At 36.4% G+C, this 17,807-nt stretch overlaps 1 long non-coding RNA gene across 1 annotated transcript in view; it reads right to left on the bottom strand.

Annotated features, from left to right (window-relative positions):
- Positions 1-2,450: 2,450 nt before the first annotated feature.
- The window catches only part of LOC110348082 (uncharacterized), a 43,158-nt gene continuing 27,801 nt past the window's right edge, over positions 2,451-17,807 (bottom strand). The window contains exons 4-5 of the long non-coding RNA XR_002393048.2: positions 10,720-10,796; positions 2,451-9,951 (exon numbers count right to left, since the gene is read on the bottom strand). This is a non-coding gene — a long non-coding RNA (uncharacterized LOC110348082). The remainder of the gene's footprint in view (positions 9,952-10,719; positions 10,797-17,807) is intronic.

Genomic DNA, 17,807 nt, shown 5'->3' with positions numbered 1-17,807 from the left:
CTAATGAAGAAAAGATTTTCTCTACATAATATATTTTTTATTCTGATCACTGGCCATGGTGGCACATGCCTGTAATCCCAGCACTCGGGAGGCAGAGGCAGGAGGATCTCCATGAGGTCAGGGACAGCCTGAACACAAAGCAAGACCTTGTCTCAAAAAAAACAATTTATAATTCTGTTTTTCAGATGAAAATTCTTAGCTAGCAAATATGCTTTCATTTTTAGTTGTTCTGTTCTGATTAATTTCTCTTTATTACTTATTAACTCCTCAGAATTATTTCATTATATAACCTTTTCCTGACCAAGCTACACTGCTGAGCACTTTGTAGTCACTGTTGTACTGTGCAGTGGATTGGGCTTTCTGACAAAGCAGAGAGAATGAGAGATGGCAGTCATGGAAATAAAAGGATAACTGTGTTGGCGACATTTAGAAAATAACTCTAAGTGAAGTTTAACTTAAACTACATTTTACTGAATCAACTTACATATTTTAAATACCTGTGGATCTACTTTTGTGATTTTATACGAACCAAATCCAATTTTCTAGATCAGAGGAGAAAATGATATAAACATTTCCTAAATTAAATGTGAAAAATAAAGCCCTGCAAATTAAAATGTCTCACACACAACATGATTATTGAGCTAAAAACCATGACAGCACCATCACACTTGGCATCCAAGAACATACTGATTCCCAAGTCAGAAAAATTATATCTGCAGGTATAAAGAAAAAGCCCTAGGCAGAAATGCAGGCTTGCTGTCCAGTTTGCTTAGCCTTGTGTTGCTGTAGGTATGTCTGTGGCACATACATAAGCCACAGAATATATTATTTCTCCATTCGAAAGTTTGGAAGATGTGCTGCTGCTTACACTTTCACACAGAAACGTGTCAAGAGTGTCCATGTTCAATTTTTCTGGAACATATGGCTTTGTTATTATTTTTCATTTTCTTAGAATTTACTTCCTTATTTTCAAACAAGTTTTATTATCAGTTTACTATGTTTGTTTATTTTATGTTATATATTATTTGTGATAATAAATATCCTCCAGGTGAAAGAATTATTCATAATATAATTCCCGTCATGCACAATATCATTTCAATTTGCATTTTAAATACTTTTACAAACCTGGAGTCCCTGGAGCTTCATATTTACTTTGACATCTGCTTAATTCAAGTGCTTAATAACCAGGTTATGATAAAACAATTGTGCTGTCAAAAAAATGATCAGTGTTGTACTAGTCTTAGTTATATTGCCTTTATGTCTCACTTTCTAGACTTTCATAGAAATCTAACTAACAGAAGTCACAAAGAGGTATTTGGGGTACAGAGTCATAACAGAAGCTTCTAGATTATTCATCTGGTCAGTTATTTTGTTGTTTATAAGATGACAAAAAATTGAATAAAATGAGAAAATCACAGTATATGATTTCAGAGTCTCTTAAGTCAAGTTTATGCTGATACCTATCTTTAGGCACAGTTGATAAATGGAATACTTGTAATAATATCCTAGTTAATAGGCTTATTGTATATCTTATATTAGAGTTCAAATAAAAATTTGATTTCAAAGTAACATTTATAGAGAACAACCCCATGCCATGTATTACTCCATATATAAAGTCCAGTTGATTCTCAAAATAGACCATTTTACAAATGGGTTAATGGAAAACCAAAGCATAAGCACTTACCCCAAGCACTAAGCCAGTGAGTGGAATATGGAGACTCAAACCCAAGATTCTAACATTAAGACCAGCATTTCTTACAGTGCACTACACTTAATACAAAATATAATAAAAGTCATGGATACTAGATATTGAGCAACACTTATTTGGCATGTACTTTTTCAGTCTCAAGCCAATGAGAACATCTCTATTTTTTAGATATATAAATTGTGACAAAAAAAAAAAGCTGAAGCAATTGTTCAAAGTCACTAAGGAAGTAAATGGTGAAATTAGGAATTAAATTCAAACTAGACCATCTAAATTCAACCTTTAATCTCTCCCTATTATAGCACTCTGACTTCCTGTTCTAACAAACACTTGCAAAAGCTACAATTCAGTCCTTCTACATGAGATCATTAGACAATAGCACTTCAAGGACACCATTAATGACTTCTTTTTCACTACTTCATGAGTTGCTGGTTTAAAAATTTGTTGGTTAAGAGAGATCCAATAAATATGAATGGCTCATTCAAGTTTTAATTACATATTAATATCTGGCATTGTGCATTGTCTTTTTGATTGCATATTTTTATACAATCAAACTAATTAAAATGATATGAATGATTTCATCATACAAAGAAGTCTTTCAAATCGATATAAAAAAACCCCCAGGAAAACACATATAATTCAATTTTTGAAGTAATATAGACTATAAGTAGGTAAACGCACAATCTTGCAAATAAATTAACTACACACACACACACACACACAGATGCACTAGAGAGTGGGCAGGAAGTTCAAAGAAATAGATGCCAGTAAGTCCTAAACAGTAGGGCTTAAGTACAAGAAACAGTATATTTTAGAATCAACTTTATTCAGGTATTAGTTTTATAAAATGTAATGTGTTGATCTAGTGAATTCTGACAAATGTATCAGGCCTGTGAAACTATAACTGCAACACAGATACAAAACAGTTATTAAATCATCCCAAATTCCCCTAGTGATCCTCGTGGTACAGCTAGCTCTATTCGCTGGGGACACTAGACAACCACTTTAGAGACTAGTTCTGCCTATCCCAGAACTTCATATAAATGAAATCATATAGCTTTGCACTTTTTACCTGGCTTCCTTTACTAGCATAATGCTCCTGAGACTTTTCTACATAGTTCTATAAGTAGTTTATTCCTTTTTATTTCTGAGTAACAGTTCATTGTGTAGATCTATCACTAATAACTTATCCATTTACCAGTTGATATAAATTTGCTCTGTTTCTAGTTATTTGAATACTGAAAATAAACCTGACAGGAGTATTTGTGGACAAATGCATGCTCATTTCTCTTGGTAAGTACTTAGGGATGAAACTTCAGGATTATATACTCATATGGAAACCCAAACTCTTCTCCAAAAGGGGTTCTCTCCCTTTTATGCCACACCAGCAGTGTCTGAAAGTTTTGATTGCTCCATATTCTGATTATATTTTGTAAGATCAGGTTTAAAAAAATTATCATTTTGTTAAATGGGTAGTGGTTTTATCATTGTGATTTTAATTTGCATTAGAGACATGGTTTAGTTTTTGAAGAAGACTGGATAAGCAATTGAGAATCTTAGTTATAGGGGTTGACACTGGACTCATTCATGCTCTAAATCCCAAATCTGGTACCTGTTCCATTTATAACTACAAACAAGTTGCCTTAGCTTCTCTATACCTCAGTCTTTCCTCTGTTAAGTCATCCTAAAACATAATATCTTCCTCAGATTTTGTTTTGAATTTTGAAGAAAAACTAAATGTAAAGCACCATAGTGCCTGTGTACTCAATAAAAATAGTTCTCGTGTAAATTGTAAAACTAACTAATGCTATTTCTTTTTCATAGAATGTAGAAGATTATACATTTTCTAAACATTAATTTTACTTCTAATTACCATAATAATGTTATATAGTTAAAGGAAGTAGCTGTCTCAAGGTAGGAAAATGTTTTACAGTAACTTTTTAATCGATACATCTATTCAAAATAAGTGGACTACTGATACAGAGAAGCATTACTCTGAAAGGTATATTTGTACGTAGTTCTCTTTATGCTAATGTAATTTTGCTTTATTTTTAAATTGAGATTTGATTTGGACAAAATATGCAAACATAGCCTTGATCCTAAAAGACATACTAGCAAATATTTGCATCAGCCTACAATAAGTCATAAGCATCCTGCCTTGTATTACTCAATATTTGTGGCCTCACTAACTCCTTAAAATGACAATTTCTACCTTATTTCAATATCATGTAGTCCAACACGTTACCTCACTGGATCAAATTCCCTACCGAACTCCAGCAGCTCCTGCCACAGCATTAGGCAGGTCAGTCACAATGACCTGAAAAATCTCTTTCTGTCTTCCTGACACCACAGTCAGCTTCCCTTCTGCTCTCTCCAGCCCTGAATCTCCGCCCCTCTGAGAGCTCTGCCAAATCATCTAGCTTTTGCTTCTGTGCGGTCCCAGAGTGTTGGCACAGAGAAACACTGTGTTCTATGACTTCCTCTTGGATTTCCTTTCACAATTAGAGGATTAGGAGATGCCAATTGACATTTATTCTTCAGGAATAAGAGATGGTGTAAAACTGAAAGTTAAGAGTTTGAAGTAATTGCCATTCAGTCATTGACTACTTTGGTGACCTTAATATGTTTACCACTTGAAAGTGTAGTTTTTTATAATCTTCCAGTCACAGAATTAAAGAAAAACAGTTACTTTTAATCTGTTGATATCACATAGAAATTAAATTTATATGTGTCATTTTTCTACTCTTTTCATATAAAATCTCATTTGAAGATGATAACAACTATTAATTTGAAAGTATCAAGTAAGAGGGCATGCCACCACTACCCTCATACCTGCTCAAGCTGAAATTACCAGAAAAAATTAGAGCCAGGATAAAATAGAATCCTGGCTCCAGGAGACAAAGAGAGTAGGGTCCAGGGAGAATAAATCATAGAAACTCATCAATCAGCATTGGGGCTGGGCCACAAGGAAGGAGCCACTCAACATCTAGAGAGCTTTAGAGTAAAAGGTGCATAGATTTATCTGGTCAGTGGATAACATTGATCCTGAAGGTCAGTGCAGAGGTTTGTCTTCAAGTAGGAGGCAAATGAACTCAGCCATGTGGAGAGTTATGTGGGAAAAGGTCAACACTGCATGACATGAATCACATGGGACAAGACAAGGAGAAGCCATGCGCCCAGTTCACAGGGTCTTCCACTTGTTAGTCCTCATTTCTGATATCTTTTCTTTCAGATTCTTCAGTAACTGTATATGTAACTGAGCACTAGGCAAACTGGGATTCACTGCCTCCCACCACTTTTCACTTCCTATTGAACTTGAGTCTGTGCTAACCATCCAAACCTCTTCTCTGAAGCCAAATCTATTAGAGCTAGACTTCCCCAACACTCTATTTTTTCTCCTGGCCTTAACACAGCTTTCTGGGCCTCTTCCTCCTACCTACCTAATATTGTTGTACTTCATGCCCTCTGTATCTAACTAGCCCTCAAGTCTTGCTCCTCTTGTTTAAGCCAATACTATGGCCAACCATGTGTTACACTAACATCAACTTGGCTTCTCCTCTCCAGTCACTCAGGTTATGGTGGGATGGCTAGAGAAGAGAGATTATTAACTACACAACTCCATTTATAAGCAAAATGGAAGTCCCCTCAAGACTGAGCAGAGAAGAGTACAGAGATTCTATGGGTGCACCGCCCCTCAGGCTCTTCCACGGAGGGTTTCACAGGTAACTGCACTTGTGCACTGTGATTCCCACTCCAGAAAACTCTACACGACCTTTTAAAATCCAAGTCTCAGCTGCCCTGCACATAGAGCACACAAAGAATGAGCAAAATACACAGTGATTGTTTAAATTTTATAGCTGTATAACACTGAAAGACTCATTACTATTAATTCCTGTCAAAATACTCCCCCATCACTTCAAACACTCTTACCCTATCATGACTACAACTTCCTGAAGCAGTTCTGGAAGTTCCTCTTTTCTGAGTGACTTTACCCAGTGTGAAAAAAATATAGTGAATGTTGCTCCCTAGTGCCATCCAACAGAAAGGTAGGCTCATAAAAACATGATAGGACTTCTTCATTCACCTTATCCACTGAGTCTGGAGCCCTGGAACTTCTGACTCTTCCCCAGCATCAAAATGACCATGAAAGGCTAACATGAAGCAATTCAGGACACTGAGGCAGCAAGGACAGAGCAACTACAGACACTAATGAAAAGGACTTCCAGAACTACTTCAACAAGTGTCAAGAATGATGAGATAAGTGTGTTCAAAGTGAGAGGAAATATTTTGAGGGAGAGTTGTGGCAATGCGCCCTTTACTGTAATACATTTTTAAGAAAAGAGTTTAAACATTCACTGAATTATTCAATCACAACATCCTATTTTAAAGCTCCAGGGAAGAAACAAAGGAAATCAGTTATAGAAAATCCAAATAACATGGCTAAATTTCTATATATTGCAATTCTTATCCCAAGAAAAAATAATTTTATCCTAAAGCGGCTATTTCACAGGTCTCTTGTCTATGAGATAGGTGTAAATTTAGGCAAACATTCAGATATCAGGAATGCAGTTCTGTTTCATAACTAATATCTTATTCTATCTATCTGGAATCCCTTTTTTAATGAGATAGAATGTATAATTTTAAATTTTGTATTTAAATTGTTCTTCTTGTTTAAAACTTTCTATGCTCCCTGCAGATACAGTATCTGGATACACAATGTAGCCAACATGTCCTACATGTTGGTGGTGGAACACCCAAGTCTCTAGGTGACTGATACAACATATGTGGTCTCTGGGTAGTGGCCTCTGTCATCGTGGCTTCTGTGGTAGTGGCCACTGAGGATTCTTCTGGATTCAGATTGTCCTGTCTTGTTCGGTCTTTGAATTGTATTCTGTCACCACTTCTGATGTCCCTGGACTTCATCCTAGCCTCGAGTTACAAGTATCATATCTGCCTGGCATTTCAGAGGTCTTCTTCATGAAACCTTCCATTTTTCAGTCCATGCTCTAGAAGACAAAGCATCAGTTCTGATGGTATTGAATCACCAAACCTATCTAAATGTCATTCCTTTTTCAGGATTCTACCATAAGAGAAAAATCAAAACACTGGATATTTTTGTCTTTTTCTGGGCTCCATGTTTCTATGATAAGCTAGGCTTTTCTCTTGTTATGGACCAAGAAATTCCATTGCCTTGAATGGTTTCCCCTTAATTCTGTGATTCCATGGTATAAATTATCTGACCATTTTCAAACTGAATATTTCCTTTGGAAGTTCTGAAAAAAACAATCCCTTTATCAATGAAGCCATATATTTTTAATGTTCCAAAGTGCTTGCTTTCAAACTACAGAATAAAAATCCATTTTTAAATTCAAAACCAATGTGTCCTGGTTTACAGCAATTTTCTTCATTCTACATGAACCACTGCATGTTACTGATGCAGCGGTTTGGAGAATTAGGAACTGAGGATAACTAAAACTAAAATACACTGATCTGCTGGCTTAGAATTGGTATCTATAATTTCTGGCAACAAAATTAGTGTCTCTGTAATTTCTCCTAGGCTTCCATTTTCTTCTCTGTGGTATATGTCTCCTACCACATAATTGTACTCACTGGACCTACTATTCTTCACTTCAGGGCAAGGGTCAAGGACTAAACTCTAGATTCCTGAGAGTCTTCCCACCAGTAAGTGATCAGCAGACTCAGGGAAGGGTCTTTATCCTATATAAAGCATCTGGGCTTGTCTATTAGAAAAGCACAACTTAGTAATACCTGAATTGGGCAATACTACAATAAAAAATCAATATACCACAAGTATATGCTAATAAAAATACACATATTGAAGGGTCTGTAATACACAGTAGACTGAAATGAAAATAAAATTTATACTGGAATAATAAGTATGTGAGATTAAAGTCTTAACACTTTATAGTAAAAGAAAATGTACTAGTCAAAAAAGAATTACTATAAAGTACTGGACAAACCCTATAAGGATCAGAATCTTTCTTTTCTACTGTCAAAAGACCAATTCAATTTCAGAGCTAACTCAAGGGTCAGGGGTGAAGTATGTTACCTGAAAAAGTGTGGAATCTAAAGAGATACCCACTTTTTATTGAATACCTGCTAAGCGCCCTTGATTTAATCTTTATTACCCACTCAGTCCTCACAACAACCCTGCAAAGCATATACTATTATTGGCTCTATTAGCAAAGGCAGAGAGATGAAGGCCTCCAGGCTGCAGCAGAGCTGCAGTGGGCCTCGTTGATCTGAAAAAAGTGCTCTCAGTGTGTGGCTGAAGAAAGTTCATGGAGTTGCTTCAAAATCTTCCTCTGAGTGAAGAAATCAGAAACCTGTTCCCCCACCTCATAGTGCAGTGCTAAGAGGGATTGTACTTTCATCTCTAAACCAAGTCTTTACACTGAGCACTCAGGGCCCTTACTGGAGATTTAGTAGTGTGTGACTCCTACTCAAACCAGCTGGACCTTCAGTCCACTGACTGGTGAATAGACAGCTTTACAATAGAAAAGCTGCCTCTTCAGAGAAAGTACCGCAGCGGGGTTTGAAGGCACTGGGGTGAGGAACACTCCCCTTTCAGCAGAACAGTTAATCAAGGTGACCCTTCGCCTCAGTCCTTAGGCAGTCTCTGAAGGAAACTACTGTTAAAGCAAAAGGAGAAGCAAAGAGAACTAGCCAAAATAGCGACATGGAGTGGAGTTTTTTCTCCTTTTGGCCTCTCCCTTTCACAGGGAATTGTGCACCACTGTGTCCACCTTCTCTAAAGTTCATTTTTAAATACACTTTGGCAGGTTGAGTGGATTTTTAAATTCTATTTTATTTTTGTGTTTTTAAGTGATTTAAAAAGTGGCACCGGCAAATGCTTCTCTGTGGCACGTTACTCTTGAAGATCCAGGGGGAAGCAAAGATAATATCCGCTCTTCATGCTTTGCTCTTTACTTTATTGAGCCTTACAATACCCCTCAGAGGTTGGTAAAGTCAGGTTTTATTATTTTCATTTACAGGCTGGAAGTAGAGTAAAGCTCGGAAAGGTGTTAAATGTCACATCAGAAGCAAGTAGAGAATATAGGAATATATGACTTAGATCTTTGGCCAGGGGAAAATACGCTAAACTACTATCTCTCAGAGACTTATCCAGAGATTTCAAGGGGTGATTTTTATTTGTTTTTCTTTAAAGTTTCTTTGTCAAATGTATTTGTGTAATTATCCATACTAAATGTGCTTCCTGAGGCAAAGTGTCTACATTAAAAGTCCTGTGAAGTCCGGTAATAATGACAGTAAAAACTTTTAACTCAGTGTCATTTCATCTTGTGCCTTTTGTTTGAGTAGTGTCCATTTACATCAACAAAACACATTTGGAAAGTGCCATTAAACCAGATTGTCTCTGGTTTACTTCACATAAAATCAAGAGACCATTTTCTTTAAAGAAGTGAATGTCTAAAGTATTTCCACAGCTACTTTGGTGTATGAGCAGGAGGATCATGAGTTCAAGGCCAGCCTGTGTAACATAGGGAGACCCCATTTCAAAAATTAATTAATTACCACTGAAAAAAGAAGGGGCATAGAGCAGAGTGTGAGCAAGCCACTTTCTCATTTGCCTTTGACTTTTCTGTCAATAGCTATTTTCAACTGGATCACTTCTTCCCAGTCCATTTCTCTGCTCCAGTTGTTTGGTCTATTTCACTGCCCCTTCTCCCATTAATTTGATTACATTCCTTCAGCAAACAGAAAGAGCAAATATTAAATTATTGGGTACTGTTTCAAAAACAGGAAGACAAAAATTAAAGCAAATTTCCTGACCTGAGCAGTTCTCTATCTATTAATGAAAAGGCAGAAAAGGAATCAAACAAAAACAATGCAGGCAGACAAGACAAGCCCAGAGGAGAAGCCTCCGAAATCACAGGCAGGAGAGGGAAGCTATGCAAAGAAGGAGGTATGATTCAGGGCCCTCTGGCTGCTTCAGTCATATTAAAAGCCAAACTTTGACACATTAAATTTTAAATCATTTATTTAAGCAGGTACACGATTGTCTCCGCCTTGGACATGAGAATTCCAAGCTTCCTTGTCTTTGGACTCCAGCAGTCCCCCCAAGGCTGCTCAGCTTTCAACCTTGAACTAAGAGTTAAACTTGGACTTAGCTATGCCACTATAGTCCCAGGATCTCCAGCTTGAAGATGACCCATCATGGAAATTCCAGCTGCTAATTCCCCTAATAAATGTATTTAGAATGGACCCTGAAAAGCACAGATGGTAGTCAGCAGAGTATGGTATATAGATGTTTACTCAAGTTTCAGACTATTTACTCTCTTTTCCCACATGTATGTGGCTGTTTCCATGGAAAGATGCTGCTGAGAACATCTACCAGCAAGGCAGCTGTGAACTCAATGTGCCTGGAACTTACAGGTGCTAGAGAGAAATCATGGGATCTATTTGAGGCAGCAGGAAGAACCATCTTTTTTACAAGTGGTATTATGGTTCAGAACTAAAATGGTCTCTTAAGCCTTAAGTGGTGATTAGATTATAGGGTGGTATAGCTGGCTTGCCGTTGGGATGTGGGACTTAGTTGGAGGTTTTATTTCTTTCCTCAGTTCCTCCCTTCTTGCTGTTCCCTGTCTTTTATCCCATAAGCAGCTCTCCTGCATCATTCTCCCACCATGCCATTTCTTCTTTGGAGCCCATATACCTTGGACTGAAATGTAAGCCAAAATACACCTCTCTGCTTTTATGCTGGGTATTTTATCCCAGCAAGGAGGAAAGTGACTAACACAAGCGGTAAAAATGGATTGCTCTCTTGCTGGAAGCTTTCTCGCCAGCTCCCCTAGACTATGAAATGCTTGATCCATGGGGGCATCCCACCTCCCTACCTTTCCTGAAACTTCTTTCACATCCCAGTAAAGAATGAATAATTTTGCTGAATACTATCACCTATATTGTGGTGGGAAAGAGGAACCTAAATATACAAGTGTTTTATATATCGTAGGAAAGAGTTAGTGCTTACTTACATAATTTCAGCAGCATGTTAAACTCCACGCTGAAATCATGTGGCATAAACTTTAGAACTTCTTGTTCAAAAAACGATCTAAAAAAGAAAGGAAATGAAAATGATACATGAGGAAGAAGGAAGATAAAAAGAAAAAGAAGCTCATTCCATAAAAAAGAAGCAAAATAGATCCCTGAAGAAAAATTCTAACCATTACTATTATCATAATCACCACCTATAATTATTTTGTAGTTTGCACAGTGTATTATGGTTGACACTTAAAATAAATCTTTGTTAATAACAGGGAAGAAAGCTTTCATTTTATTCTCATGATGATAATGTTAAATCAAATAGGTTAAATATGTTGGTCAAGGTCAGACAACCAGTAAGGGGCAGAACTGAGATGAGTATCAATGCCTAAAAATCACAATAGGTTGGTAAAAACTGTTTAATTTAACAAGTTAATAATTGAATGGCTTGTGGTAGAAGGAGTCTAATTTAGTGCCCTTATTAAGAATTAAATTGTAACACTGAAGAAATTTAAAGTTAAGTGAAATGAATTTTCTGAAGAGAGAATTTCAAGAGAAAGACAGATTTCAGGACCTATCTCTATAGGGCTGGTCAAAGCTGTTCCACTTTCCCTCTGTCTCCTACTTCCATTTGCTTGCAAAGCATTGGCAAGAAGTGACAGAGAAGTTTCAAAAACTCTTCTGTATCAGCTGCTTCATTGAGTTACAGAGCTTCAAGAATAGGGCAAAGAGATGACTAAAGAATTTCAGTGAGTCATTTTGAGTGAATCCTCTTGTCATAGCAATACAGGAACTATGTGTGATTTACTTAGGATAATCTTAAATTGCTATATCCCATTATTACAAGTAGCCATGTTAACATATTTCCTTGAATAATTGCTCATTTATTCACTCAGTCTCCAGGTGACTAAATAATCATCATTTGCACAGCTCTTTAAAAATAAATATTTTATATTTTGATATTGTATTATGGTTGTACAAAATGTTACCATCTTGACTAACTGGTTGAACTCCAGAGACTGTAAAATATTTTAAGTAAATATATAAAAATAGATGAATGGGTGGATAGATATTCTAAGACTTCACTCCTAAAGATTCTCATTCAGTAAATTTGGAGTGGGATTCAAAAGCCCATAATTTTTGACCAGAACTTTGGGTGATTCCATACAGCTGGGTAGATGTGTGGCTCAGTGGTATAGCATTTGTCTAGCATGTATGAGGCTCTGGGTTCAATCCCCCAGCAAAGACAAATGCAAAAACAAAACAAAACAAAACAAAACTTTGAACAGTTAGGTCTAGCAACCCCTGGATTCCATTAATGCAATACTCATAGACATCAAGGGAAATTTTCAAATAGTTTTCTCTTGGATGAAGAATTACTCTTTGATTATGACATTATGTTAGGGGCTCACTATTATCTGTACAACCGTCCCACTCCTTCATTCTCATCCTTGCCTGACTTAGTCTCTTACCCACTTCTCCATTCTCCTACTAACTCTCTTGTACTATCTCCACCTTGAATATCTCAGCTTTCAAAGTCAACCCATCAGTAATTAGCTTCACAGTATCTGAATCTCCTCCATCATTACTTCACTGATATGTATGCGTCTATTGTTGGAAATAGAAATAAACAACACAAATCTTTCTTTCAGCAGCCTACTGTGATGGTCAAGTTCACAGCTCTTCAAGCCTAAGGACTTTAGCACACAGGGCTAAGGTAGTGGACTCCAAGATTCCTTATAAGGAAGGTTTAAATGTCCAGGATCATATCCTGAGCTAGTCCATGCTAGAACAAATAGAAAAATGGATTTTAGGACTCCAATATAAAAACATAAATATATAATTGAGAGCTACATTATCAACTGTTATTAACCAGGTAAGTAGCCTAGTTTAAAAGAAAGTTTGATAGAAATGCAAGTGTCTGGATCCCAGCTTTCTCCAGATTCTTCTTTAGTAAGTCTAGAATGGGGTCCAGAAATCTACATTTGTATATATTATATGCTGTTCACTTTCAAAGAAATCTTACTCTAAGGCTCAATATGGATCAATTAGCTGCTAACCCTGAAGGAATACTACAGATATAAATTTCTGAAGAGTTTTCAAAGAGGATTCATGGGGAATCAAAGTGGGGAGAAGGTAGCTCAAGAAAGAAATAGAGAAGAATCAAGAAAACCTTAGTCTAGGTAACAACTTTCCTCAGGACTGACTTTGCTCTCTGGGAGGAGTTGGATGGAAATAGAGCCATAAGAAACATTCTTTTCTCCCAATTGTGAGATTGTCTCTGCTTTTCTACATGGACATGGACCAGGAGAGGAGAGGGGACATCATTCTCATGGAGTGTGGTGGATAAAACTGGCTAAAATGTGAAATAACTAAGATATAAACCGAGCATAGACAAGATATTCAGAAAAACATAAGCTAGGAAGTTTTCCTTTCATGTTCTTGCTTTCTCTCAGAGGTTGAGAGAACTATGAATGAGTGTTTTCTCTAACCAACACTTACTGCTAATAGTAATTCCCAAAGTAGTCTCATACACCAAAAGGAACATGTTCAAAAGCAGAAAATGAAGAGAGTGTGTTCAAAAGTAAGAAATGATTAAGTAGTTTCATTTTAAGGCACATCCAAAAGTCTATTAAATCCTGTTTATTCTTTCATAAGTTTAATTTGCTTACCAGATTAAAAAAGTTAAAACAAACATGGTGTGCCATTATCTCTTGTATTTTACCCATTTTTCTTGTATTCTGTCTTCAATCAGAAGACAGAAATCACAGTTAGGTGAACAAGGGAAGTTTGATCTAAAAAAATTTCAACAGGGGACTGAAGTCATAAGTTATTAAGTAAAATGGGTGGAAGGAGAAAACTGGAAAGGATATCCAAGGAGTGCTTTGGGAGAATTCTCAAGAAAGGAACAATTTTGGGGGAGAGAATCTTCTCCAAAGCTGGACTTCAGATCTCACTGGAGAAAACAGAGTTGAAGACCCCAGAATGATGGAAAATCTCACTAGTTTATTCTGGGCCAGAGTGGATCCCCAGGTGTCAATTAGGCCAATTGAGAACTTCCTACTGAGATACTGATGAAATTTACTGGAAGCTGCCTTCTTAGGCTGTTGACTTGCTGGCAAGCCTGCTGGGGCAGCAACTAAACTTATGAGAAAGCCACCTGGAAGACAACAGACCTAAAGGGGGGCTATTGCTGATTTATTGGGAAACTAGATGATGTATCCATGGAATTTGTGAGCTGCCCTCAGGAGTACCATGGAACTTCTTGTTGGAAACTGCCCAAGATGGGGATTGTACTGAGGAAAGCTGGGGAAGTGCCACTTGTTGATGGATGCCAGCACATTGCTGGGAAAAAGGGGAGGAAAGGCATGCTTAACTAGAAAAGCACACCCAAGCCAGGATGATAAAAACCTCACTATTCCCAAATGTGTCCTTCCTGTGTGTTTCACTGACACTATTTAACAAGACTCATTGTGTTATCACAGAGCAGAAAAATTGATGGAGTGAAGATGAGAGTCAATAAATTGAAAACTGTCACCTCTCCCTGTTTTTTTATTTTCTATAAGACATATATATATATATATATATATATATATATATATGAAAAAGTATCATTTTCCTGAGAAGAAGTTTCAAATGTTATTTGAATCACCATTCAGATGACAACTTTTGTACTTTCCCCTTCTATTTGTAAAAGTGTCTCAGTTTTCAATCTGGTGAAATATCTGCACTACCAGAAAAACACTTCCTGTTTGTGCCCAGCTGACATTACTACATAAGTCTGTTTACTTGAAATGGGCTGGAAATGATCCTAGAAAATTTTCAGATGCTCTTTATAATTTTGCTATTCAGAATGAGGAGCTTGGAAGTCTCATGGTTCCCACAGATGGCAGCTATACCTATAGCAAACACAGGTCCATCTTTCCCAGACTCATTTTCTTTTCACCCTCTTTCTAATAAATTTTCTCTTTAGACCATTTCTTGAATTAATAAGCTGTTCTTAGGAGACTTTTCTGTAAAAATATGGATGTAAATTTTGAAAAGAACAATAAACTAAGTAAATGAACCACTAATGAATGTGCTAGCAGAGGCAAATAAATAAATGAATGAACATATTGATAATATAAGGAAATAATTTTTTTCTGTAAGGAGTCAAATAGCAAATATTTTAGGCTTCTGGGCCAGATGAACTCTATCATAAGGACTGAACTCCACCTGGTAGCATGAATGCAGTCATCAGTAATATCTTTCATTAAAACTTCAGAAAAACAGGTGGCAGTTAGAATTTGACTCATGTGGAGCAAATTGTCAACACCTAAAGTAAAGAAACAGTAAGAGAATTGGATGAAGCAGAACTTGAAGAGGGGAGAAATAGGCAACATTATAAAAAGGCTCAAAAAAAATCTGTCTTGGTTCACTAACCTGTCTTGAAATTTTCCCCAAAGATGTAGCAGAGAAAGCATGAAAGAGTTAGACCAACTTAGGACCTTCTGCCTATCAGCTAAGCCTCAATTTTCTTGTTTGTGAAATAGGGATATAATAACTTAATCATTGTGCTCATTAAAGATAAATTATATAAATCTACATTATTAGTATTTATAACTGTTCTTTACTCTGTAGGTCTCAATTTTCCTTGCTTTTATTAAGCAAGTTGTAGTACCAAAGCTCTAAGATCCTCTCCAAGTTTAATAGATTATGGTTGAACATCAGTGTTCTGGAAATGTCCAGTATAGGGTGTGTGCCATAATCTGACTGTTTAGCAAGAGCCATGTTGTCCATCATCATAACTTCATCACAAACTTTATTTTTTCTAGTGCCAAAAAATCACAGGGGAAAGTTTCAAGTTCTTCCACTGAACTGTCAAAACAATAGTTCTCAACAGGAGATGGGGGAGACAGGGGTTATTGCTACCATAACTCTTGTATGCTTCCAAGATTGGGAGATATACTAACATTTAATGGGAATAATCCAGGGATGCTAAACTTCCTAGAATGTATGAAACAGTCATGCATAATAAACAATCACTGTGCCCTGTATTGATGTTTATTTTCCACTGGGAATATATATAAATTTTAAAGTTCCTTGTCATTTTGTACTCTATTTTACATATAAACAGAGGCATTATTTAAACTCTTTTAGTATGCAGTAAGTTTTACAGAAATGTAGATATATACAAATTGATGATGTATTTTACTTTGTTTTTATCAGTACTTTGTCAAGAATAAAAGAATAAAAGAAAACAATTTCAAGAATACCACATCACTGATGTCAATGTCTATTGTGAAATTTTAGTTATAAATCTAATATACTTGAATTAGTTTCAGTCATATCCCCAGTGTTTCTATATGTAGAAGCATATATTGTTTTTCCAATGTAGTTTTGTCCAGATAGATAGATAGATAGATAGATAGATAGATAGATAGATAGATAGATAGATTTTAGCTAGAAATTACAAACTTTCAATTATACAAGATAAATAATTCTTGAGATCTACTATATAGCATAGTGCCTATAGCAAACAACATTCCATATTGAATACAGGACTTAAAATTTGCTAAGAGGGTAGATCTTATGTAATATGTTCACATAATGAGAAGGGAGGCAGGAGAAAACTTTGAGAGCTGATGTGTTTATGGCCTGGTGACAGTGGCCTCACAGTTGTGCACTTATCCTCTGATTCACAAAGTTTTACACATCATGTGAAGCTTTTTGTCAACCAGTTCTCAGTAAAGTATGTTTTCCAATGCCTTCATGCCAAAGGAAGTACCCAAAGATTCTTTCAAGTAAAATGATAGTAACACATAAATTAATCTTCTTTGCTGGAAGTGCCCAAACACACATTAAGAAGTCCAACATAATAGGTATATCGAACTTTAAATGAGCACATTTTAAATTTATATTTCTTTATTTAATTCATGGACAAATGGGAATTTTTCCAAAGAGCTTCTGTAAGACTTCTTGGTAGCTCTTTGATGTTATCTGCAATGATTCAGACTGGTTTTAGAAATGTCACTTGTGCGCTTGCATGACCATTATGAATGAACTTGCCCTTCTTCTCAGGTGATAGGTTCAAGTAAGCAGGCCAACGTATTCTTTCCATCAAGGAGAGCTTTGCCTTTCTTGATACAGATTAAATGACTAGGTAACTGGACTAGTTTTTACTTTATTTTACAAATTATCCCACCCTCAAGGCTAAAAAGTTTGTGTGAAATATTTCTATTTTTTGAACGTCTGTAATACTGACAACCCATAGCAATCACAATTCAAAGCAACTCTCAACTCTTAAAAACATTTGCCGAAGTATGATATGAAGTTTTCTATTACTGTTTGCCACTATCTCTCTGGCCTAGCAGAAAGTGTACTTGCCTTATTTGGTGTGAACATCCTTTGGAAAACAGAAATTTTGATATATCATATTGATCACACAGCTGAACTTGATTATGAAGAGAGAAACTGTTTTGTTAGACTTTAATCATAGAAATGAATTATTATGGATGAAAAGAGGGAGCCAAAGAATTATGAAGATTGAATTCCAGTTCCAAGTCATCTCTTATTTAAACAAACTGCAGGTATCTTCCTCCTTCCTTTTTAATTGAGGAGATAGACTGTAACACTTCCTAAACCCATACACAGTGCTGTTGAGAGTCAGGTCTTAAATTCATTTTGGCTTGGACAAAGTCTAAAAGTGATTGAGTCTTCCTGATAGAAGGATGGGTATAACAGTAAGATATGTCTCTCATTTATGGCTCCTCTTTCCCATGTTTGGCACTTTGGGTTCCTTTATAAATCTCATGAGTAAAGGGGTAGAGACAAAGGCTAAAGGCAGCAGCGTGGCACCTGGTCACCCAGCAGAACCTCTGTGTTAAATTTATGAGGGTATAAGATCCTCCATGTAACTCTCCTGCAGTGAGGACTCTAGATAGTGGAGTATAGCGATATTCTTCATTAGCTTCAAGAAACAATCAGCCCCTTAATACACTGAGTCCCATCTTTGGCTCCAATAAAAAAATACCATCTTCAAATGTCTGTAGGGGAACACAGTTCAACAACAAAGTAGAAGAAAATGAGACACTGGTTGATG

The sequence above is a fragment of the Heterocephalus glaber genome, unplaced genomic scaffold, assembly GCF_053883595.1.
Source record: "Heterocephalus glaber isolate CG9 unplaced genomic scaffold, H.glaber_assembly_v1.0 deba00000676, whole genome shotgun sequence".
NCBI classification, from domain to species: Eukaryota; Metazoa; Chordata; class Mammalia; order Rodentia; family Bathyergidae; genus Heterocephalus; species Heterocephalus glaber.
Note: the sequence above shows the minus strand (reverse complement) of the source record. Positions and strands in the feature narration are given on the sequence as shown.